The following is a 25,474-nucleotide window of genomic DNA, read 5'->3' on the forward strand; positions in this document are numbered from 1 at the left end:
CTCTCCCTTCTATTGGTATCACATTCTGTTCCGCCGAGTGAAAGGTGCGGAGACAGCAACAGTATGCGTGCCAGAGAATTCATGGAGTTTATGTGTGTGTGTGTGTGTGTGTGCGTATTCTAGTGACGACCTCAATTGCTTGAAATGGTGCATGTAATGCCGAAAGCAACGATGAACGGTTTGCCGAACGGCGAACAACGAACCAGATATGTATGTAAAAAAAAAAGGCGTCTAAAAATTGCCCTGCATTCCAGCAGCTGACAGCTTCCGGTTGCCCTGTTGCATCACCTGTGTCGTCTTCTGCTCCAGCTCCATTCAGTGCTGGCTGTATGTTTCCCGGTTTTTCACCGAACTGGACTCAAAAAATGGAGCGCTGTGCTGGCTGCTGCTGCTGAATGCTTTCCGCTATTCGATTGGGGAAAGATTTATTTTCCATCCTACCTACAATTCTGCAGGACGACGAGCTGTTCTGTGTGTAGCAGCAGCAGCAGCAGAAGCATCTTCCTGGATCGTTTCCGTTATTTTTCCTTTCAATTTACTGACATTTCCTGGGGACACTTCCTACGCTTTTTTTTTGGCGGGGGTTTATAGCCTTGGTTGCTCCCTTTTCTTCCTCTCTCTCTCTGCGATGCTTCTAGCTGTATAAATTGAAGGCAAGCTTTATTCACATTGAAGGCGGGAACATTTTTAAAATTCCTGTTCTACCAGGTACCACCGGGACGCACCAAATGACAATGGCTAACGCTACTGCGCTAATCGTATGCCGATAATCGGCACTGCTGCCGTATTTGCATTTTCCACTTGAGCTTTTCGCCTAGCTCTTTAATGGTGGTAGGTTGAAAATTTAAATATAAGCATGCATATTCCAATTCTCCCGTGTGGGGAAGCAGAGCTACCTCGTCTGTCACTCACACAACCCCCGGTGGCCCCCGGGGAGGGCATACTCTTTCTCCGATAGTCCATACGTACTGGCATACGTTTCTTTTTAACGCGCTTTTTTCAAGGATTGCCTCCCAATCAACCTGGCCCCCTTTTACTCCCTTCCCTTTCTCACCGGACTATCCCACCAAACTTGGTCCTCCTTACTTTGTGTGTGTGTGTCCCATTGCCCGATTAAGAGTGTTACGACTAGAAAGTGTCATCCGCATACAATTCAAGTTTAAGCATTGTATGGAGAAACCCGGAACAGGGGCCGTATGTATGCTCGTTCGGCAATAGGATAACGTTACCATTGTTATTTAAATTATTTTCCCATGTCCGGGAGCGGAAAAGGGGGGCGGAAGATTGGGCGGCAACCGAAGAGGAAGCCAGTGAGTGAGAGAATCTTTTTGTAATGTATATCACACCCGACATCCTTCGCCCCCGTGCGAGTGTCTCGTACCGTTCCGTTGTTTGCCGTTAGGTGGTCAACCAATAGACACAAAGCAGCTTGGATTAAGCGTGTGTGTGTGTGTGTTCGAAAATGGAAGAAAAACGTTAAGAAACGGTGGAAGGGACAGCAAGACCGAATTACTAAAACCGGGCACAATTTCGTTGCCATTTCTCTGAGCACCCTTGAAGAAGGATGCCAGGGTCAGGCAACCGTACTTATGTGTGTTTTGTCATTTTGTGTGCCAGAAACACTACAATATTGAGTGTGTATGTGTATGTATGTTGCAGTACAGAGGGTTTTGTGACCGATCGAGGGAAGGATTAACGAATTGTTGCCGTTATCCAGTACCGAGGGTGGATAGTGTTGGATATCTGACCGAGTATTAAAGTAAGCTGGATGAAATTTTCAAACACAGTAAGTACTTTAGGTATATCTTTGAAGCCTAAATTTCTAAGTCAGTCATCAATAATTGATTTGGGACATTTGTTATACTTAGTTTTACAGATTGAGCAATTGGTTTATGCTGCATTAGAATACCTTCGAATGATGTTGTATAATTAAGCTTAATTTTCATCAGAAAAAGTGGAAGCACATCCTTGAAAACCCAAGCCTATTGCCTGATCTATTAGCAAAGACTTAAGCTATCAAGTAATGACAGAAGCATTAGCTAATCTTATTCAACTGCCTTCAAATTTAGTGTTAGATTTAAGCTTTCCGGAGACTCCAATTGGAAAGAGGGAAATTCGGGCACGTTCATATTAAATCTAGATTTGGAAAGTGTCTAAGAGTTACGGTAAAACTAGTACAATATTAAAAATATAAAATAAATATTCCTAGCTAGAGGTGAAATCCTTCTTGTATTAAAAACTCGTTTTGGGCCTAAAAATTGTAAAAACAATATCTGCCCTGCTTAGAGGAGGAAGGACATTAAAATTAATGTACAAGCCCATCCAAATGCCTAATACTTGCAGGACTAAAATGCTTATAGAAAGTCTTATTTTGTAATTCTTTCTACTTTCTGTTTGTATGAAGAGCTTATTTCATTTCAATCACCAAACATAGTTAGCCTTTAAGGAGCCTAAATTTAAGAAAAATCTTTTGAAATATTTTTAGTTGATATTTAATTTCCGGCATAAGGTTTATGCTGACTTAAAATGTTACTTTTGCAGGAGTTCTGAAAGCAAAACGTAACATTTCCGTATCCTGAATTCAGTACTTTAAAGTACACATTTCAATCCAGAAACGTAAGAATTGCATCAAATATCATAAAACTAGTAATTTATACTTGGGTACAATTAAACTCCCAGCTAGCAGCATCCACCCACAAAACACACACACGTGTCCAACGACGTGTGGTTCGAGTCGGCAACAATATTTGTTACATTTTCCACAAACCTTCCCAAAAACAAAAGCAAATTGAACGAATGAAAGTCCACCCATTCCCATTCGGAACTATTTCCAACTAGTTGTCCTCAACGGTTACGGTCGTGGTCGAAACGATTTGCTTCGAGCGTTTCAGCACCATCATCCGAGGGACACTCTTAGGATACGCTGGTTTGCCGTATATCTTTTCGTTTCATTTTTTTTTTTATTCGCTTTGTCCCTCGTTCGCTCGCTCGTTCACCATTCCAAGTGGATTCCCGTATGGACGACAAATGGTTCGCTCGATGAAATCGTTCCCGGATCTCCCTCGATCTCCCTCGGTGCTGCGACCAAGCGAAAACAATCCGCACAGCTTCACACCGGCGCAACTGGCCTTCTTCCGGGCAACTAATACTAATTTCCTAAGCTCACTAAATGGATTTGGCCCTTCGAGAGTTTGCATCGTCCGGCATTTTTCGGTCCGTGGTGCACTTTCGTCGACCTGAAGTGTTTCTCTGAAGTGGTGGCCTTTATTGTGTGGTGTTTTATCTTTCCGCTTTCCGTGTCCGGCCCTACCGCTACAGCTGGAGCTGCCTGGGAAGGCGAAACCGTCCTATGGTACCATTTTTACTCGGGAGTTCTGCTTGCTCGATCTACCCCTTGCCCATCCACAATGTGCTCGGAGTCTCGAAACCCCAATCAAAAACTTCCACCTAAATAAAACGGCAACTAATGCTACCGCAAGCATACACACATACACAAACACTAACACATGACATCCGTTGACATTGAAAGGGCCAACCAGGCAAGCCATTCTATCGCATCTGATTGATGGAGTTGTTTTACGATGTTACAAATTGTCCCAGGAGCTGGTGTTTGTGTTTTTTATCTTCCAGTTTCCCAAGCTCCGGAGCTTTCAAAACTTCTGATTCGAGAAAAGAAAATTCATAAACGTTCCACACGGACGGTTGACGTTTTGACGTTTATGTAGTAAAGAAAATACCGAAAAAGCGAGCTCCCCTGGCGTCAAATCATTGTGACATTTTTACCAACCAAACCTCGGTTTCCTTGTTTTGGTCGGTGGCGTCTGGTGGCCTGTTAGTGTGACTGTTCTGTAGCAAACGTTAAACCGTTCCCGGAGGTTGTGACGGGGTGTTTCTTTGTTGCCTGGTGTCGGGTACAACATGACACGCGAGCAATATGATAGGTCTCGGAAAATAACAATCTCCTCTTCAAACGCTTGTTGATTTCCGACCGACAATGAGATTAAGTTTCTCGCAGGGCGTGAAGATGTTTTTTTTTCTTGTCGGTGCTATTGTTTCTTGGATTGGTTGATGGTTTTTGAGTTGATACACTTAATTTATAGTAGGTTCCCTTACTTGTTGCTACATTTTATCGTAATGAAGTCTTTAAGATAACTCACAGAAGAGGATCAGCTTGGACGAGTTGGAAATATTTATTTATTTTCAAGTATAACGGCTTGCGCCGTATTGTCAACACCGCATGTGATGACTATGGGTATGAACTATAGTAATAGGGCCGGGAAGATACCGAGAATATAAACCCGTAAGTGCTCCGTATATTCGTAAGTTCTCCGTATTTCCGATGACCCTTATCTTATTTAGACACTTCCGAAACACATCAGCAACGCCCGTGTACTTTTTGAATAACGATGCCGCGATCGTCCTTACATCGAGTGGTTTAACTCGCGACATAAAATAAACTCGGTGTTCGGATAGCGGATTTTTTGTCACCTGGGTAGTGTTTGCCATCGACGCACTGCACGTGGCCTCTGAATTTTAAGGCTTTTCTTCGAGGGCCACCTTTTTCGTAGTTGGTGCGGCCCTTGCTTACGCTTGGCCTTCCTACTGGGCTCAAGCTCCCGATCCGATCCGGACATATCCTGCTCTACCCCCATGGTAGAGAGAAGGAGAGAACGGTAATGTAAGGAGGGAAGAACACTTACCAAAATACACGTGACATGCGTAGTAAACAGTTCCTCACACACACTAGACTATACACGCCGATCGATGAGAAAGCGCAGCGTCGATACACTCACTTATCGGGACGACCGACTGGTACACACACTCACAACACTAGAAACGCACGTCGATCGCTACTCGATCGATAAGATTAACAGCACACTCTCCGTACGAATAACGGAGAATCAAGCAAACACCGATTAGTGCGTAGCGGTCAATCACATTGGCTGCTCAAACGCACTGGAGAACAAAAACTATCTGCCGTATGCAAAATACGCAAAGGTGCTTCCACGCGAAACACGTCCTCTCGCAACGGGAGCTGGAGGCAGACTGACGAGCTGGAAATAGTTTAATAAGAAGGTTGACCCGGTGGTGTAAGCGACAGCGGCGCCGGTCTTCAAACGGCCGGACCGGGGTTCAAATCCCATCCGGACCGTCCCGCCGTAGTGAGGATTGACTAACCAACTACGTAGTATCAGCAGTCTATTAAGCCATTTTCGATGGCCGGCATGACCTTATTTCTTGGCACCTGTTTAGCGGAATCAAGCACAAAATCTGTCTCGATCAGCGTGAGTTTTTACTCAATCGCAGCATTGAGAAACAACTTCTTGTCATCGTTGAGTTCCTGCTATTCGATGCACGAATCTTGACTTTCATGCTGCCTTCAACAGCACCATACACTACTCTTTACTAAGCTCTCTGGATATGGCGTCAACGAGGGGTACCACAAGGCAGCATTCTCCACAAGGCAGGCAACAGTGCTAGCAATGGCTCAAAACGATCACAAACCGCGTTGAATTCTTGACACATAACCAAAAATGGATCCAAAGAATCGAGTACGGCGTTCCTCTAAGTCAAGTTAGCATCGGCAAGGTGATCCGGTGTTCGAGAAGTCCCGCCACAAATAGCCTGTTTGCGTGTGCAGTTACGCTGCTGTAGAAATTTGATACCCAAGAGCACGTAAGGCAAACCTGGTTAATTTGGGCTTGATGGAGCTCTTTGTGAGCCAAGGGACGTGCTGCTGCAGTTCACCACAACAGGGATGCGTACTCCAACTGTCTTAAAAAAAGACCGGGTCATCGAGGTCCTAGATGTACCAGCAGGCTCATTAGCTCAGACAACATTAGTAACCTATAGTAAGTCACTCGATGGCCGGCGTGACCTAGTAGGTCGTTAAGCCAAGAAGAAGTTTCAGACAGGTTGATTTGGTAGGTTGAATTATGTTTATCTAACAAACATCGCTAGAAATATCATATTAAAGCCTCAATAACTTTTACTTATGTAAACCCATTTATGAAAATTAATAACATAACTGTTGGAGCATTTGCTTACTTAAGGCAACTATTCAGGTACGGATAATCCGTTCATTAAGCATGGCAAAACACACAAACAAACAAGCGAAATCAATAAGGCGAAAGTTAATTAATCTTTACAACTAATGGTGAAGATTGCTGTTGTTATTGTTTGCTCAACATGATTCGTATATTAATGACAATTTACCAGAAAGACACATTTCGATTGATTCAAGCGTTGATTCTGGCATCAAAACAGCTCCCAATGCATGTCTACCATCAACCTCATTAAAATTAATAAGGATTCACCAGAGCCAGGTTGTGTTCTCAGGGCATTCTGTTCGATGCAATAAAGATATGCATGTAATCCCCGCCAGTATGGGCGAAAAAGCGAATCACTTAACCGTGTAGGAAAGGTTAAACATAAGAATGAATATAAAAGCATGTAAATTATGCGCATCAACATCGGCGCTACACATTGGGTTTCTGGCAAACTTTCGTTTCTATTTCACTCGGAGCAAAAGGTTGCAAATCTTGCTTTGCTACATAATTCATTTTTCTGCATACACACACACACACGCTCAAGAAGGAAATTCCACGCTGCCACACGGTCACACGGTCACATTATTCCGATGCGTTTCGAATGTGGGGAAAAAATTGATTTTCCTTACAATTTTCCCACTCGAAAGGAAAGAATAAAAAAGGAACACACCCATTTCATCCATTGTTGTGGTATTCAAAACAAGCATTACTCTAGTTTATCCCCAAGTCAATCCCCAATCCTCCCCAATGTACGCAGCACTGTATCCTGCTCCTTCCGAGATGGGTTCGACAGGTTCCCCGGAAAGTCCTTGCCCGACCACCGGTAAAACGGATACATAACCACAAACGATATGCAAAGCCCACGGAGATGGTAGCGAGATCCGTTACGAGTCGGTTTCGATTTCGGCTTACCGATGTATCCGAAACCGTTCGAGAATCGAATTGAAAAGTTCGCAGCAGCATTCCCTTTCTGCGTACGCAACGCTGCTCGATCATCCCCAGCCGCATCGGACGCATCGCCATGGGAGCTGTTCTTTGTTGCCCGCTTTCCTGTTCCTTTTGCGGTGGCCAATTCCATCCTCGACCATCACACCGACCGAGGGATTCGAAGAATTTCGCGTATGTATTTTTGTTTGTCTCACAAACCCAGTGGAAAGATCTTTATCTAGATCGATGTCGATGCGAACGAAACCAACTGTTGTTTGTGCTAGCCTGCCTCCGTAGCGCTGCACTACATCACGAAATGAAAACCGAGGTTTTTTTTTTTGTGTGGTGAAGACGAGCGGGCGAGGGAGCGAGAAAGAGCAAAAAAGCTTCCGATAGCTCCGCAACGCCGTTGAACGGAGCAGACGCACCGGTCGAAGGCAAACCTCTATTTATTCATGATCGAACCGGTGCTGGCTTATTGGTGGGGTTTTCCTTTGCCGAATGCGAGTAAAGTGCGGGCCCCTGTTTCGGTTAAAATATCGGTAGCTTAAAACAAACCACAGACACATCCACCTAAACGAAACAAAACAAAAGACCCGGTCGCTCGCGTGCTTTTCTTGTTGCGAACCATTTTTCTCCCGGGATTCGGCGAATCGTTTCTGCTGGATGCGGGGGGGGGGGGGGGGGGGGGGGATAAAGGCGTACGCCTGAAGATAGTAAAGTTTCCTGGTGTTTCTCCCCCCTCTCAACTCATTCCTTTCCTTTTCTTCTCCCTGTTGTTTACATCGCTTTCTTACTTTTGTGTAACCAAGTTTTCCTCCGTTCGACGTTTACGGTGACGATGTCGATCAAAAGCAAAAAAAAAAAAAAACGGGAAAGAAAACGACGAATCCCGGTCACAGGCACTTGTCGATAAGATATCTCTCAGTTCTTGCTGTCTTGCTGCATTATTCATCGATTTTATTTCGTTTCGCCACCGCTATTCGAGTGGCACCCTGCCACGTTTCCGGGGTTTTGTTTTTATGCCACCTAGCTCCTTGCGTTGCCGCTTCTCTTCCTTTCTGGTTGCGTTGGCCCACCGGTCCCAGCATCCGCAAACTCCGTGCACTCATGCTGTGCGATGTGACGACGACGAATGACCCGGTTATCCGTTTTAGGATAATGGTGTATGTGAGTGTATGTGAGCACTGTTCAGTGATCGTGGATTTTAGTTTTCTTTGTCGTCCCAACCACCGCTTTTTGCACCGTTTTTTTTTTTTTTGAGCCAGTCATTCCTATTTCTACCCTGCACTCCGGGCGGACTTTGGCCTTTGTTTATGCTTTTTTCTGTCTTTCCCCTCGAATGGAAGCCACAATCGTTTTGTGGTGGAAAGGTGAATGCCAATACGACGAATAACGCGGAGCGGACAGGGGTTTCCCTGCCGATGAGTTATAAAGTCAGATTCATTTAACCAGCAGCGGTGTGCAACCGAAGTGGTGCTTTCGATGATGGCGTGCATAAAAGTTTGCTCCGTCTTACGACCCGGACTGCAGGTGAAATTGCAGCAGAAACAGTGGACCTTCATCATCATCATCATCGCCGTTGGTGGGACAATCTGAAGTTTTCGAACGATCTGAACAAACGATACGGTGGGTGAAGGAAAAGTCTGCATTCTGCTGCTGAACACATTGGGCTGGATTGGCTAGGATGAATTCTAAGAAATCTAAATTTGCTGTACGGTAGACTGTGCATTAGATGCAAAGCAGGATGGAGAGTTTAAGACTTGTCTTAGACAAAACAACGTTATGAGAGAACTTGTATTTCGATGCTTTATTACGGAACTTTTGTAACTTGAAGAGCTTTCCCTTTCAACTCCATGTTTAATCAAGTAAAATTTAATCAAATAATTTCGACAAACCTTATATGCATGTTTCCTAGTGGTACGAATAGTAATAAGAATATAAGAATCTGAAGAAGACTTGGCGTCGGATATAAATATCATCAAAAGGTAAGTTAGTAGAGTATTTTTTATAAAAAAAACTCAAAACCGAAATAAAATATGAATGCCTCTCCAGAACGAACACTTGAATAAATTTGAATAGCAGTGCATCATTTCTCTACTATGAATCGATCAATAAAGAATGGTAAAAACACTCATAACTTTTATATGAGCTTTCTTATCCAGCTTCTGACAATAACATAAAAAATCATTTTACTAAATTCTTTCACGCAAAAAAGTGATTCACTGCTCATTTAGTAATCCCAACATTTGTTCTCAACCGCCCATTGTGCTGCAGCACAAGGTGCAGTGAAAAAACCTTTAAAATCTGACATCGTTGCCTGCCAAATCTTCAGCGTTTGAAATGAGAATGTGCGTTTTTCTTTCATATCACCCTTGCAAATCGTGCAGCTGGCGATGATCATTTTGAAGAAGAAAAATCTCGCAACACGTGTGACTCACGGTTTTTCGTGTTTGCTGCAGCACATGCAAACACTCACGTCACGGGGCAAGATGTAATTGTACGTGGCGCACACTGAGGGACACCGGATGCGACGAAAGCAGCAGCGAACCATCGACGCGGTTCGTTTCCATCCCGGATAATAGAAATACTAGCGCCAACAGATTGGGTGTGAAAAGGTGCATCAACAGAGCGAACGAACACGCTCTCATTCCAAGTATGCAGCGCGTGTTGTGCGGTAGAAAAAAAAACCTAGCTTTGATAGCCGAAGAGTGTTGGTAAAAACACAAAACAAAACGCAAAAAAAAAACGACGCCATAGAAAAAAAAAGTACTTCAAGATTATCCGTTCTCCTTATGGTGTGGAGTGTTGTGAGGTGGAAATTACTCGCTTTCTTCACTTTTGTCCTTTATCCGTACCCATCGGTTCAACGGGGTGGATTTTCCTCGTTTTTGTTCGCCTCCCCGTGCTCTTCAACGGCAAAAACTCGATCATTCTCAAGGTTCCAGGGTTGGAAATCGCAATCTTGGATAAAATCCTTCCTCAAGTCGGGTCCGGTTGATGCTCTAAAACCTGAACTCCCCCCCCCCCCCCCCCCCCCACCCGCTTGAACGAAGAAGGCCAATCTTCAAGATAAGAAAAAGAGAGAAGGTACAACTCACCCTCACACATACACAAACACACAGGCTCTGAAAGGCACTGAAGTAAGAAAAGCTCACAGAAACAAAGCGAAGTGCAGTGGCGCAGAAACAGCAGTAGTAGTAGCTGTAGCAGCAGCAGCAGCAGCAACTTGATACGACTAAACCACACGGGAGTTCAGGAACTATGCCGAGAGAATACAGAAGAAAATGGTCACTGTACAGTGCGCTATGGAGGAAAACCCAGGATGGGAAGCACACCGAAAAAAAAAACGGAAACGTTTCCCTCCAAAGCTAAGCTATCCTCCTATGGCGGAAAGCGATGGAAGCAGTAAGTTAGGGTTGGTTAGAGAGGGTGAGGCAAAGGGACAAAAAGGCTGGGAACTTCTTCCGCCCAGGTGGAGGAGATGAAGAAAAAGTGATGTTATGAATATTTATCACTTTTCCTACCCCCTCGGTGCTATTACTTACTACTACAACATTCGCGCTAGTGTTCTCTTCTCCATTTTTCATCCGTTTTCATCCTTACATACCACACACACACACACACACGCATTCACTTGTACACCGACACATGCACACACGTACTTCACCTTTAGTGGGTCGTGTGCCTTGACCAACTCTGGTTGGCTTTGTTTCTTCGAGGACGGCTAAGACTTCATTTTCCACCTGCACCTGAATCACTGTGCTCTACGGACGATCGAACACCGCATTGATGGTAAAGGAATGGTGAATAGGGATGGGAACCGGAGGGCAAAGCCGACCGGCGGACGGGCATGGTGTTGATGATTTCCCCAAGCTTCCACCGGGATCCGGGATGAGAGAAAACCGTAAGTCGAAAGTCGACACTTATTTCGTGGTAGATGACGAACTGCACGCCACCTTTCCGGGCCTTACCCGGTGAAACCCCGGAACGTGCAAGTACGCAGCACCTCAGTGCTACGCCCCATGCAATCAAGTAGCCCGCTGCGGTACGTTTCCATGGTGGGAAGAAAAGCGTAGCAATCACAGTACACCATTTCCGTGCGAGGTGTGTGCTAAATGAGTTGAAACGTGCATGGGATCAGACTGTCCGGCGTGGAATGTCCTTAGTCACCCAGTTTAATCATCGTACGCTTGGGCAATATTCATTGCGCGATGAATCGATTGAATATTTGAATGAGCCTGCTAAACGTTCGGCAAATAATTGCAATCAATTTGATGCTGAATAAATAGCTGTTTCGTAGTGAAACCGATCGGTGAAAGAGTAACGTACTGGGCGGCTCCATTGAACGTTTGGCGATGGAAACGTTCAGTTATTCTCGTGCTTTATCACGTTGGGGAATGTTTTCAAAAAGCACCTCTCGAAAAATTTATAAATTTTACAGAAACGACATTTTACAGCTAAGCTACAAATTGATTTAAATCGAAATATCAATCCGGTAGCGTTCCCGGTTCAGGTTCACATAAACCTTTCAATCGTTAACGCAATAGTTTCGTTCACGGGAGTGCTTGCAAGGGGTTACCCTGTTTTGCACACACACACACACACGCGCGTTAGTCTTTGTGTTTCAAAGAAAACTGTAGATTATTTATAAAACACTTCTTCCGATCTTCACGCTCACCATCCTAACAGGGAGCTGATGCTGCTGCACCCTTTTGTGCCAGGAAAACGGGGTCGATTTTATTTTATGTTTTCCTCCTTTTCTGGGCACCCTTTTTCCTAGCTTGTGTGTGTGTGTGTGTGTTGTGTTGATTTTTTTTGTCGTTTTGCTCCACTCGACACTTTCACAGTTCTCTTCCCTTTTCTTATATTTTAATGGCTTTTCGAAATAACGATTAATAGTTTCTCGCACCGAACGTGGCACTTCCTCCGTCATTGGCAAACGAGCAGCAGTAGCAGCAGCAGCGACCCGGCCATTTTCTCTCCGATTGGCTCGATTTTTCTTCTTTGCCTGCCAAAATCGCCAAACCTCACCGTCAAACACCCCTCGGCTCGGTTCGTACGATTCGTGCCAGCCCAGTTTGATGAGCTGGTATGGATGAAAGGGTTCGCCACAACCTGCCAGCCAGCCAAACCAGTGACGTGACGACGGTGTGATTTCATCTTTTTCTTTCTTCCACAGTTTTAGCAGCAGCAGCAGCAGCATCGGACTGGTATGGAAAATTGAGATTTGCTTCCATTCGGACCTCACCACTTCCTTTCCCCAGCATACCTGCACTTTCCGTATTTTTCCGAGAGAAAAATCGTTCAGAGGAATTTTCTGTCGTCAATTTGCAAAACTGTCAAACTTTTACACACCCGCACGGTGATCCCTCGGTCGATTCCTCAGGCCCACCTCACTGCTGCCCCTTTTTTGTGTGTTTTCGGCGTCCGTTGCTTTGGTTTTAGCTTTTTCCAGCAGACATTTCTCGGCGGGTTTGGTGCAACCCGCTTTTGCTGGAAGAATTTCTACCATTTCTGTCCCGGCAGGATGAATGAAGTAGCTGTTTCGTGCCGTTGTTGATGTTTTCTGATGGTGGTGCTAGGTGAATTCTCTCAACCACCGACCGCACGCGATGCTATGTTCATAAATTTTACTTTACTTCAGACGTGCTCGTGTGTGTATGTGTGTGTGTGTGTGTACAGATATTTGTTTCGGATTTCGCGACGACAAAATGGGGCGCTAAACCACAGTTACAAAGCCACCCAGCCATTGCTACAGCAGGACGGACTCGACTGGATCGGTGCAAGTGCTTACGAAATAATAGCTCGTGCTGCTCGTTTTTATTGTCACCAGCGTGGTTGCATAACAATTTGGAATATTAACTTCAACCAAAGATGGGATGGCTTTCCACGAACAAGACAAGACCTTGACAGAGCGTGGTTTTTGGAACCGTTTTTTTTTCAGTTTTTTTTGTATTTTTTTTTTTCACACGAACTGCCATCGAAAATCGTGAGTTCGATTCGAAGCTTTCGGTGAGCTTCGGAGCCCCGTATGGAATACATTATCCAAGTGCCAGCTTTATCCATGCTTCGGTAAACTTTCGACGGTGAGAAGTTCCGTGGAAAAATGAAACAATGTGACAATCTCTATGGCAGGTTAGTGGAAATGCATTCCGAAAAGTGCAAGTCAATTATCCCTGCCACACGCTTACCACGTCCTGCAACTTGTCATTTTATCGTGCGCTTCTTTCACTTCACTGATTACACTTTTGACGGGTGTAATATTTGCTTTTGGATGAATAATTTTTAATGTAAAAAAAACTTAGACTCCTTTAAAGACTCAAGCTTTAAAAACAAACGGGGAAAAAACCACACAATCCACCCATGTGAGAGTTTTCATTTAACGTACGCGCGCTTTTCTGCTCTTTGCCAGCCGGTTACAATATTAATGAACAGATAATTTAATATCACATGTTTTGCCCGTTTGCTTACAACCCAACACTGTAGCCGCGTGTCGTGAGTTAGCGCAACGGGATAAAGACATTAGCTACAGTTTTGAAGCGATACGTTGTTTTTGTTTTACTCATTTTTGTTTCATTCTTTTTTTTTGTCGACGGCTGCTGCTGCCTGTCGGTGCGTTCTTTCGAACCGCCATTCGGTGTGTGTGTGTGTGTAATAATGATCATAACTTATCCAAAACCCCGGTCTAACGCATCGTACCGTAAGCGCAGATAACAACCTAATAATGTATTCATGATTCAACGAAAGTTAATTACTTTTAAGCGGTACCGGAACGTGTTCTGAACGCGAATGATACAAATCATGAACCCGAGCAGCAGAAGCAGCAGCAGCTAGGTGCGTCTGGTTGAGCGTTTTGTATTGTTCGTCCTTTCGTACGTACGAAAGGTGTTTTCTTATCTAGTGTAAGAGCTACGCCATCCGGGCTTCGCATCGATGACTCCACTGTACGACACAAACGCCAGTTAAATGATGTGTGGTGGAAAAGAAATTTTTATTTCCATTTCATGTCATGGAAGCACTCGAATGATTGTTCTTTCGTGTCACAATGCTTGGGCAGAATTTGTTTCTTTAAATTTAAAATAACATTACATCGAAGGGATTTTATTTTCTACGATCAAGTAACATTTAACACAATTGTCAGCCTGTAAAATTTGCTCATTCAACGTATCAACAGCAACAACAAAAAAAAAAAGCGTCCAAAGATAATGTGGGATGCGAGCGATTATGGCAGACCTCCTACCAGCCCCAAAACCGTTTTGCAACAACAAAATGATCTCTTTAGAGCAAAATGTGTTTTCTCGTTGTAAAGCGCTAACACGCCCCTGGCATATTATCATGAATACATCAATGCAGAAACTTTTTCATGTTCCCGCGCTAATCTGGCCCTCACTGGAAAGATCTATCGCGCGTGATGCTTTGAATCCGTTCTGCAGCCCTCCGAAACAAACCGAAAAATAAGCGAAAATGTGAAAACGACCTCCGCGTCCTATTCCCGTTAAGGACACGTTCTGGAAGTGTGTGTGTGCGCGTAAAAATTTATATAAAGCAATTTAAGACGCACAGCGAAGAAGAAAGAATGGACAAGAAAAAAAAATATTAATCTCTCCTGCACAGAAGACGAAACGAGCTTCTATCACTATCCTCCCACTAAACGATAGGAGCTCCCCATGGTGCGGCGTACAAAGCGGACACATCAACACTGATAAATTTGATGCGAAACACAAACAACCCACCAACGAACGAACCGTCCTCCCGCGTAGTGGCTTTGGAGTGGCGGCAAAAGATGCGAATAAACAACAGACAAACTTTGCACCACCGATGGGCTAACAATTTTCGCTGAAAAGCACTTTAAAAACGTGGCAAAGAAAAGTTAAACACTTTACCCCTGGGTGAAGGTACAGAGCTTCAGAACCTGGGGCGGGCGAGCACCGGGGTTTGAACCTACGCTCGAGAGCCCACTTGTCGGCCGGCTGTGGTAGAACGGCCCGGGAAGGAGGCATTTATTGAAAATAAATTTAATATTGTGCCGCTTGCCTCACCGTAGTGCAGCTCGCTTTAAGCAAAGGTGCCCTGTCGCCACCGATAACACTGCGAGCGTGTAAAGAAAACCAGTAAATAAGTTTATCGCACATCGCGCATCAGCCGGGCTGTTGAATGCATGCTGTTCAAGGTAGAGGTTAGCGTGTCTTGGGTGGGTATGCGTGATTTATTTTTGTTAGCTTGCTTTACCGTTTGGCTGATCCGATGTCACAACTTCCGGGTGTGATTTGCACCAAACAAACATTTCGCCCCAAATACGAATATAATTATCGTTGATTTATTAATTGGCTCTACATCGCTGCATCGCATCAACGTTTCATTCGGTAGCTGAATGTAGAAATAATCGCTCACTGATCAATCGTTACTTACCGGTCTTACCGTATTATTGATCATAAGCCATGGTTTCACTTGGTAGTTTAAGAAAAATGCATTTCCTTCAAACAAAAACACATGTTTTAAAACGTTGTCATGTACTGCATAACAGATCTTTTGGAAACTTTTTTTCATCGCTACGCGTGTCGAATAAATATTATTTAATAAATCTCCTGAAAGACTAAAAGTTTCCTGTAGGCCTTGTTAATTTGTAATAAAATTTGGTCAAATTACATCGCACCTTCATCCTTGCTGAATAAAATCGATTCACGCCTTTCCATTGCAATGTAAATAGTTTGAAAAAGAACAACTTCACTAATTCAAATCGTATTTCTTCATACCTCAAATCACTCAATTAATCTGTACACATTCTAGCAAAATTGAAGAACTACAATTAATTTGTAACCGTTACTTTCAACAACTATCATTGCACCATTTCAAGGAAGCGATCAAAAACAACTCTAGCTGCAATATAAATGGAACAAAATATTGCAATCCAAACCGCAACGCCAGCATTTGCTTAACTACGTGCAAATTATTTACGCAAGCTGTTAAATGACATCTGCCCAGCACAGTTCAATTCACCAATCGAACCAATTTTTTGATAATCAATTTCAAATTACAGTCATTTGCTATACCCGTCGTACTGCTCGCTCAGTCCAGCTCGCTTTTTTTTTTTTTTTGTCGTTGCCCCTGCTACCTGCAACAAGGAACTTAACCCTGACTTTCTCGCCAAAAACCACCCGGAATCGATTCGATTCGCTCCATCGCCTGTTTTGACACGAAATCGGTTTCCCGTCCCTACTCGTGCGCCTCATCGTCCGCCTCGCGGGAACCGTTTTCACTCGGCTTGTTGATGCTAGAGGCACACCGGGCTGGTATTTCTGGTTCATTGCTTCCGTGTACGGGCCGTGTAGTACGGTTGTGCTGTTGCTGGACCGTCGATTGCAGTAAATGATTCAGTGCAGTGCGGCCAGTAATCAGTATCCGTTTTAAATTATGTACCGAGCGAAGACACAAGGGCTGCAAAATAACTACCAACTCCAGCTTGCCGTGTCTGGAAGTTCAGGCTGAACTTTTGCCCCATCGATCGTGCCTCGTAACCGGTGCCCCGGTGTTCCCTGTTGAAAGGTTTCACGTCGTTCTTCGTGCTCACCGTTGTCGACGGTGAACGGTAGGTTCGTTTGGAAAGATCTATGGCAAAAATGCCAGTCGACCGCAACTGACACCTCTGGTCGGGTTTGGGCCTCATTCAGAATGCTTTCCTCGTAATCGGTGCTGCATTGAGCACTCACCGGGTACCGGGAACACGACCAGAGACGTTGCAAACCCGTTCTACCGACCATAACTTCTCTGTGCCACGATTCTCTCGTTCGGGCTCACTCCCTGCACAGTTGTTTCTTTGTCTTTGTCGATCACCTCAACTTTCAAGCGCCATCCTATGCAAACCTTAATGTACCTTTCCGAACAACTGCACCCTGGTTTCGTGGAAGAAACCCCACGGGATCAGAAAACCACAGACAACCCCGACTCCGCATCGGAGCTTGAGCATTTCATCCCAAAAAGCGGTGTCCCTTTGTCCCTATTTGCCACGAACCGACAAACGCTGGACAAGACAGTGGGCAGAAACGGTTCTTCATCGTTTGTCGCGCGAAACTTGACAATACCATGCCCCCCCCCCCCCCCCCCCTCACACTAAGCCCACCAATCATTCCGCCCACTTTTGCATTTGTGTAGGTGTGTATGTTATTATTTATTTCTCGCTTTCTGATTACGTCGTCGGGTTTTATGTTGGAATCGTGGCCACAGCACAGGATCCTCGGACCGGAAACGACCGAGCGGGCGACCGTGCACACCTGACCCGCACCCGCTGTGGCTGGTGTCGCTGGCAGCTCCCGTAACGCCCGCATGTATTTTTCGGGGACGCTCGGCACAGGTGATTTGCAGCTGCCAGGGCTGCAAAAAGCCGTGAGCCGAAAGAAAAATAAAAACCCTCGGACGAATTACCGTCCTCTGCAGGCTGCAAACGACGGCTGAATAAACGTACGAACGCGAGTGAGTCAACAGTTCCTGGGTACCGGAATAAGCGATGCATCATAGATACGTGGCAAGTGAACGGTACGAATGCACAGAACAACTGCATGCTATGTTGTTTTTAGTGTGCGGCTCTCAATTTCCACTACGTGCGAATGCGAGATCACCCGCACCCGGCAGGAGGAATTGTGCCACAACATTAAAATGCTCCACAACGTTTTGGTGGCTTTATTAAAGATTTGCCTGACCACTTTAAAAGGAAAATGCAATTTCTTTAGAGGATGCGATTAAGTTTTTCTAACGTTTATTTTTGAAAAATTAGTTGATTTTTATTATTCTATAATAAAAATTATGGATAGACGCCACATTATAATTTCTAATGCATTCAATATAAACAGATCTTATGATATTGTGAATGAATAGTTTTGCGTTACTCATTCTTTTGTATATTTTTCGTTAGTGCTATCTTTTCATGTATATTCACCGGCAGAAATAAAATACTAATGCATTTGATTCCCTTACTTAGAGCTCACAAGAGCCCAGGCGTCTCCATCAAAAATTAACGCAGAAAGTACTGATGATTTCATAACATAAAATTATTTCCAAAAATTATTTACAACTCCACCACCTAAAAGAATGGAAGCTAAAAAACGTAAAACTTCTTTCCTTTTTCTTATTAAAAAAAAGTCGTAGCTACGCATAGTGTAATCAGGCAGAACAATCACGTTTAAGCCGAAGTTTTGTTCCGTAGTTTGCTTTTTGAAAAACCGACACACAAATTCATTCTCATTCGCAAAGCACAAACAAACTAGCGACGAAACATCCAAAACGAGATTATTTAATAAGACGAGCTTTGCACCAAATGACCGTAGCAACGAATTGCACCAACATCACCACGGCACTACACCAGGCACCAGGCAGCCATGGTTGTGAAAATAGCGCGCGACTGTCAGGCACCTGTCCGCAATGCCATGGCTCTGCCCAGAGGAAGCGACGGTATCCAAAATAATGAGCATCACGAGCAAGAGCCTCCAACCGTCGGCTGTTGGTCGTGTCATGGAGGCGGCTCGGTGCGATGATTTTGAACACGGGTACGCCACACGGTGAACAAAGCATCACCGTCATCGTACATCAACCGGCAGTGCCGACAGAACAGAGGCAGCAGCAGCACGGGAAAGAAAGCCAAACACAACACATCGAATTAAACTCACCGCGGAGACATATTAAATTCGTTGTCATTTTCATTCTTCATCCTACCAGCGAGATGTGGCTCCACCATCTTGACGCATCGTAACGTGAGTCCTAGCGCGCCGTACTACTCTTCCTTTTCCACTACTCCCCCCTTCAAAACAATAGGACTAATAACAATAATGACTTCTGGTAAATACCCCAAAAACCGAAAGCAAACCTCGCGGGATCCATCGCCGATAATACATTCATCTCAACTCCCAACCTAACTCCCCCCCCCCCGTCCCCAGTCGCATCGTTGTCCGTGTCGTGCGATGACGCGTCTTCCGAGGCGTCATTTGTTTTCATCAACGAGTCGAGCAGTGTCAGTGCCGCCGTACCATGCCGTTGTGATTTCTTTGCCTTTATGATTACGTACCGGGTGGGTTTTTGGCTCCAAAAACCGGAATGGTTTATTTTATTTTCTTCCACTTTTTCGATTCGCTCCGGACCCGGCCCTGTCTGACGAGTCGACGGGATGGGCTGCAGAGAAGACGGTGACGGTGACGGAATCCGAAAATCGCGAAAATGTCATCAGCAAACCAATAGTAAACCCGTTATTCCGAAGACAAATGGGATGACATCAATTATGAATGGCTGACGGTTTCGGTTTTTGACTCATTCGGTGCCTCGAGGCGCTTCCGGATGATTGCCGTCGTTTTTTTTTTTTTTGCCTCTGTCGCTTCGGAACGTCTCTCAAAACTGCCAGCAGTAAGGAAGTTTCTTGTTTTTGGTTTCGCTTTTTTACGATCAGTTCAGGGACACATTCCAATTGATGGGATCGTTTTATTGCCTCTTTTTTATGGTGCCCAGTGCTAGGTAAAGTAAGTGCAATGTATTTATTGGTGAGATAATGTTACATTACTTTGGTTTAATATATAAATTGATTTACAAATTATTACAATACCCTTTTATACTAAATTTAAATAAAAAAACAAATTAAATGGTTTTAAAATAATTCTTTCTATAAATCTTGTGTGAGTTAGCATAGGGAGTTCGGAATAATTTTGACAGTTACATGTTTGTTTATAACTCGTGATCGAGTTGGCATAGGAAAACAAGCAATACGTCATTCGACAGCTAAAAGTGTACGGAACAAGCAGCAAATACATCCCATGATAAAAAAATGCCAAAAAAAGAGTACATTGTGGAAGCGGATCACATGCGTTATGATGATCCGCGCCGGGCGCGACAACCGCCGACACGGTTAACACCCAGAACAACCGGTGGCTGGCTTACTGCTCGGCGGACGTGCCACAGGTGCCGCAAACCAAGTTCCCCCAGACGGTGATGGTGTTAGCCTGCGTGTCATCGGAAGGGGACGTGATGCCGCCCCACTTTTTCGAGCAGGGACTGAGGCTGAACGCGGACGGGTACATTTCCATGCTGGACACAGTCGTAAAGCCTTGGATCACGAGAGTGGCCAACGGCAGACCATACGTGTTCCAGCAGGATTCCGCTCCGTGCCATACAGCCTCCAAAACGATAAAGTGGTTGGCGGCCAATTTCAACGACTTCACCGCGACGAATGTGTGGCCTCCCAGCTCCCCGGATCTTAATCCAATGGATTATTTCGTGTGGGGCGCGGTGGAACGGGACACCAACAGAACCTCCAGCAACACCAAGGCGGAGCTCAGGTCCGTTTTCGCGGCCCTACCCCGCGAAACTGTCGCCAAGGCTTGTTCCCGGTTCCGGAGACGGGTGGAGGCCGTAATAGAAGCCGAGGACGGATATTTTGAATAAAATGAAGGAAATACATGGTAAGCTACTACTTATAAAACAAACAAAAATTTCCCCGATGATAAATTTTGCCATAATTTTTTTTTCTTTCTCCGTAGGTGACTGTCAAAATTATCCCGAACGCACCCCGAACGATTCAATTAATTTATAATTTTATGAAAAATATTAAGAATGCTTTGATAATATGCTGATTGTCGACTAGTCTGTCCACTGTCTGTCCACTGTCTGCTAGAAGTTTTTTTATGAATTTCTAACGTTTCAGCACACACAAAAAATCTCACTTAAGGTATTCTAGACCCTGTTAAAATGACTAACCATAAACCACTTTCCAAACCATTCTCGTTGCTCAACAATCGGTTCCGGTGTGAGAAGTATTGTCAATCAACACATTAGTACTATCTTTCCTTTCATAATCACCTTCCCCACTACCCACCAGGGTAATGGCAAAATCACTGTTGCAATCCAAGTTCCCACAAGGAGAAACTTTTGAACAAGCCTTAGCAAAACAGTGAATTGCTTTAATTGAAACCCGCCAGAGTGATCTACAGCATTTGATAGCCGTCAGCTTTCCAGCAGCGTTCGAAATGGCTCTGTTAACATCGTCGTCCAATCCATCGAAACCTGGCAAAAACCCTTTTCTGTCGATGCCTCATGATGGCTCATTAAACTTTAGTACAGAGACCTGATCCGACCGACCGACCGACCGACCGCACCCGACTCAATCCGATCTGATCAGTGCTTTCGGTTGTGTTGCAGTAGCACACATCAACGATTAGACACATATTCCCATTTGCAGGATGTTATCCATAAATCACCCTGCTGCAATCCACCCCATCCACCGACCTGCGTCGTAAAACTATAAAACTTCTCACACTCACCTTCCCAGCAACCCGCAACCCCGGGGCCAGTTTCTCCGGCGGCGAATCTTTATTGCTTGCCTTCCGCTTCCTGCAAAACGGTAAACTCATTTCTTATCTTTTCCCACTGGCTAAAGGCGAGCTATGGAAAATTTAATCCATATGTCAATACACCCCGCCCCATTTGCTGCCAGAATCGAAGCGCTAACCGTGGGGAACCGGCACGGCTGCAGAAGGCTACCACCCCGTGGAGATGGTGGGAAGTTATTGGAACACTTTTATGCTTTCTTGCTTGCTTTTGTTCTCACGTTCTCACGGCACGATGGATCTCCACAACCCCCCTCCCCGTCAGTCGGTCGTTGTCTGCCGAGGCTGGTGGACGGTCGCGTGTACAATGGTGCGGGTCGTACACGCCGGTAGAGGTTTCGATGGCGATAAATTTTCCGCTTCAAACACGGCTAAACTCTGCTGCATGCGCTACGCTACGCCGTGTGGGAAGTGCAGTGCAGAGCGTCGGACGACCTCACCAACGTACAGCGGTGGCAGGACGGGTTCTGCATCGAACCAGCAATATGATACTGTTAAACGATCGAGGATAAAGTTGCTACCATTACTGCAGCGCATCGCGTCGTCGTCGTCGTCGTCGTCAAGCAAGCAGATGATTTAACGTCACCATCAACCCGGAACGATATAAAGGGACACGATCGAACCAGCGCCGGGATGGTAGCAGCAAGAAGCAAAAAAAAAAAGCACGCGCCTCAATGGCTTTCGGCTCTAATCGAACGAAGATTTTCTGGTTATGGTTCTTTAGCTTTTTTTTTTGTGCCCCTGGAAGCGATCGTACGCAAGGCGGAGGTAAAATATTGATACAGAAAAGTGGGTGGGTAGTTTGAAAGATAAATTTCATTCTTCTACTATCGTAGTGTTCTATGGGTGTTTTTTATTTTCTTGGATAAAATAACAGCAATATAATTTTTAAAAGTGCATCACGGTGATAGAAGCATAATGTTTTTACCTTAATGTTAACATTTTTTATTGCTTATTTTTCTGTAAACTCAAGGTACAAAACAAGTAATATTTTGCTCATCATATCATATGATGTGAAATCAAAACTTCTTACTAAAAGATGGCAATCATACAGATAAGAAACGACAGCCCATGGTTAAGGTTTCGAAAGGAATTGAGTCATTTGTGGCTTTGGAAATAGCAATTTGATGTTGTTCAAAGTTCCAACGATAGCCATCGAACTATTGCCAGTTCTGATCAATCAATGGTCAAAGTAGTCATTTTTTTATTCCGTTAGAACGGAAGATGCTTATAAAGTTTACTCATTTTTTGTAGAAAATCGTTAAATCTTAAACATATTTTTATAATTTTTTTAAATTATCAACTTTTGCACACGTCTACCAAAATGATAATTCAAATCAAAGATCCCAAAATTCAAGGATTATTCCAACGATTAATTTCTTCTTAAAAAATGGAATTGCTCAATAAAAACAGCTGGAATTGGACGAAGAAACGTATTCATTTGAGAAAAGCATTCAACGAGTATTTTCCAAGTCAAGGATACTTTTTCATTCCTGAAAATAAAATACAACAACCTGATTTGAACGCCATTCAAGTGGCACTTCAAGTTGATATTTGGAATTGCATAGCTATTTTTATATCTTTATATAAATGCACCTAGATAAGCTATTTTCTTCCTGAGACGATCTGATAATTTCGAACCAGAGTTGGGATGGGATGGGATGGGACAAATGGGAAATAAAAAAAAGCAATTCAAAACGGCTAAAGCTAACACTATCCTTATCACAAGCAAAGAGTTTCAACACAATACAAACATAAATCTACCAGCTTTTCCATGGAATAGTGTTCATCTATAAACAGTGTAACATTTGTGTACGATGAGCTTTCGATCTGCCAATATTCTGCAGCGTTATTTATTGGAAAGCAGCTAATTCAATTTCACTTAAAATCCAGATAAAACAATAACATAATTAAGACTTTTGAAAGGTTGTATTAAAACTCTGCTTCTACTTTTGCTTGCTTGTCTTGCGTACTGTCTTCATCCAATCCAACAAACGATCGCGTACCCGGTGTGTGTCACCGAAAGCTTACTGTCTTTACATACAAGAAACCGCCACAAAAGATAAACAAAACCCTCGGCTCGATCGTTTCCACAGTAAATGCAAACGAAATCATCTCTACGCTACTGTGAACCAACCATTTTCTTTCAAGTAGAAACATGTCCTTTGCCAACGTCCTTGCACACACACACACACACACACACACACACACACACACACACACGGTGAGTTGGAAAGGAAGCAGCAGCATTGGCACCCGGAATCGAAAGAAAACACTCGCAAAAAGCATTTTACCGAGAAATAAATTATCATATCAACTGGCTTCGATCGGTTCCGTTTGAAGTTTGATGCAATTTGACTGTGGCCGTACCGGATTGCGTCACTGGGAAATGCTCCTTCTTTTGTTTCTGTTTCACTGCGCATCACCGTGTCTGCTTGCATGTGTGTGTGTGTGTGTCTATGTGCACGTGTATATGTGTGTATCTTTGAGAAGCGTTCCACCACAAACGTTCGCACATCTAACGCGCTTCGCACAAAGTTGATTACTTTCCACCGCTGCTTCTTACCGCCGCCAACGTCTTATCCGGCTGGCAAACGCTCCGAGCGTCATCGTTGTCGTTCGGTAGCCGGATCTCGGGGAACCAACACTGGATCTAATATTGTTTACAGCCACCATTGCGGTGCAGGAGAGAATGTCCCAATTATCGATTCTGTCCTCCGGCCGCCCGAAGCGTTTGTTGTGCAACGGATCAGTTCAGACTTAGGGAGGGAGGACCCGACCCAGCCAGTAAAGTAATCGTTCTGTAGCCCCGCTTATGTCCATTCTGTTTCTCCAAGCTGCAGCAGGCTTGATCCGTTCCCACGGTGTACGACACGTCGCCCTTTTAACCCGCACGCTGCACAGTACCCGGGGCCTGGAGCTGGAGTGCAATAAATCAAACTTAAACGTTTCTTCGCTTCAAGATCGGAACGTGAGATTATGTTCCCACACGCTGCACGTTTGTTGCACTGGGAACCCGCTCGCTCGAACGCGAACGCTTTAAGTAGCATGGACAGGACAGCATGTCGTGCGAGATGTACTCGGGCCACACTCGCAGGCTGTCCGCGTCGCACACTCCTGCTCCTGGGTGTCGGGTGGCATGGTGGTCTGTCCCTATCATGTGCCACCGCAGCACACATCAACCGATACACCATAAAACGCAAGAAAAACGTACAACAAACGTACAAAGACATTTCATGAGGGAGAGGGAGGTTACGGGGGGCTAGGGAGGCAAAGTTTGAGGTCCGGGCTTTTGGCGAGCATTATTTCTTTGACTCGACGAGTGGAAGCTAAACTTATGCTTCGTTACCGCACCCGGCATCCTTCCAGCTCTTTCCCTGTTACGCTTTCATTCGGAAGCTCCAGGGTTGAGAAGTTTAAAAAAGTTGTCCCCTTTCGACCCCGTTCCGGCTTTTTCGAATGGATCTGTGTTATTCCTGTTCCTACTATGGGGCTTTTACCGGACAAAATGTGGTCCTAAATGTGGATATGTTTTACCAACTTTAGGCTATTGACCAGTAAAACGAAGCAATGTGAAATCAATGAAATCCACACAATAATGTTAGAATAACCTCAATTAGTCATCTGTCTTTGATTAGTAATCAATTTGGATTGTGAGGGAGTCTTGTTCAGTGAGTCTTGAAGACTCACTGGTTCGTTCGCTGCTGGATTATGCCAACATCGTGTGGTGGCCTAAGTTCACACGGTCCCTGGCAGAGCAGATGTATGTTGCTTGGTCTGCGGTGGCTGGTTTAGAGGTACACGGTACACGGTAAACAAAGAAGTTACCCCCGCTCAGCAGATTCAATGTGACATTAGCTCCATTTTCCATTCGGCTTAATGCCTCCGAGCCAGCCCAAGCCAGCATGTTCTTCAACGCGAGACTTCTCGAATCTCCTCTCTTGCACGACAGAGTTAGATAACTTCGTGCCCGGACAATAATAGCCGTGAACTGTACCTCGGTCATCTTACTGTATCTCGGTCGCCATTAGCGATGTTTTCAAGCTGGTTATCGATAGGGCTCATAATAAAAAAATAACAGAATTTTCTGTCAAACCTGACTTGAAATGTTTTCAACAAAATTTTAATTCCAAGACA

This window comes from Anopheles maculipalpis, chromosome 2RL (genome assembly GCF_943734695.1).
Source record: "Anopheles maculipalpis chromosome 2RL, idAnoMacuDA_375_x, whole genome shotgun sequence".
Classification (NCBI taxonomy): Eukaryota; Metazoa; Arthropoda; class Insecta; order Diptera; family Culicidae; genus Anopheles; species Anopheles maculipalpis.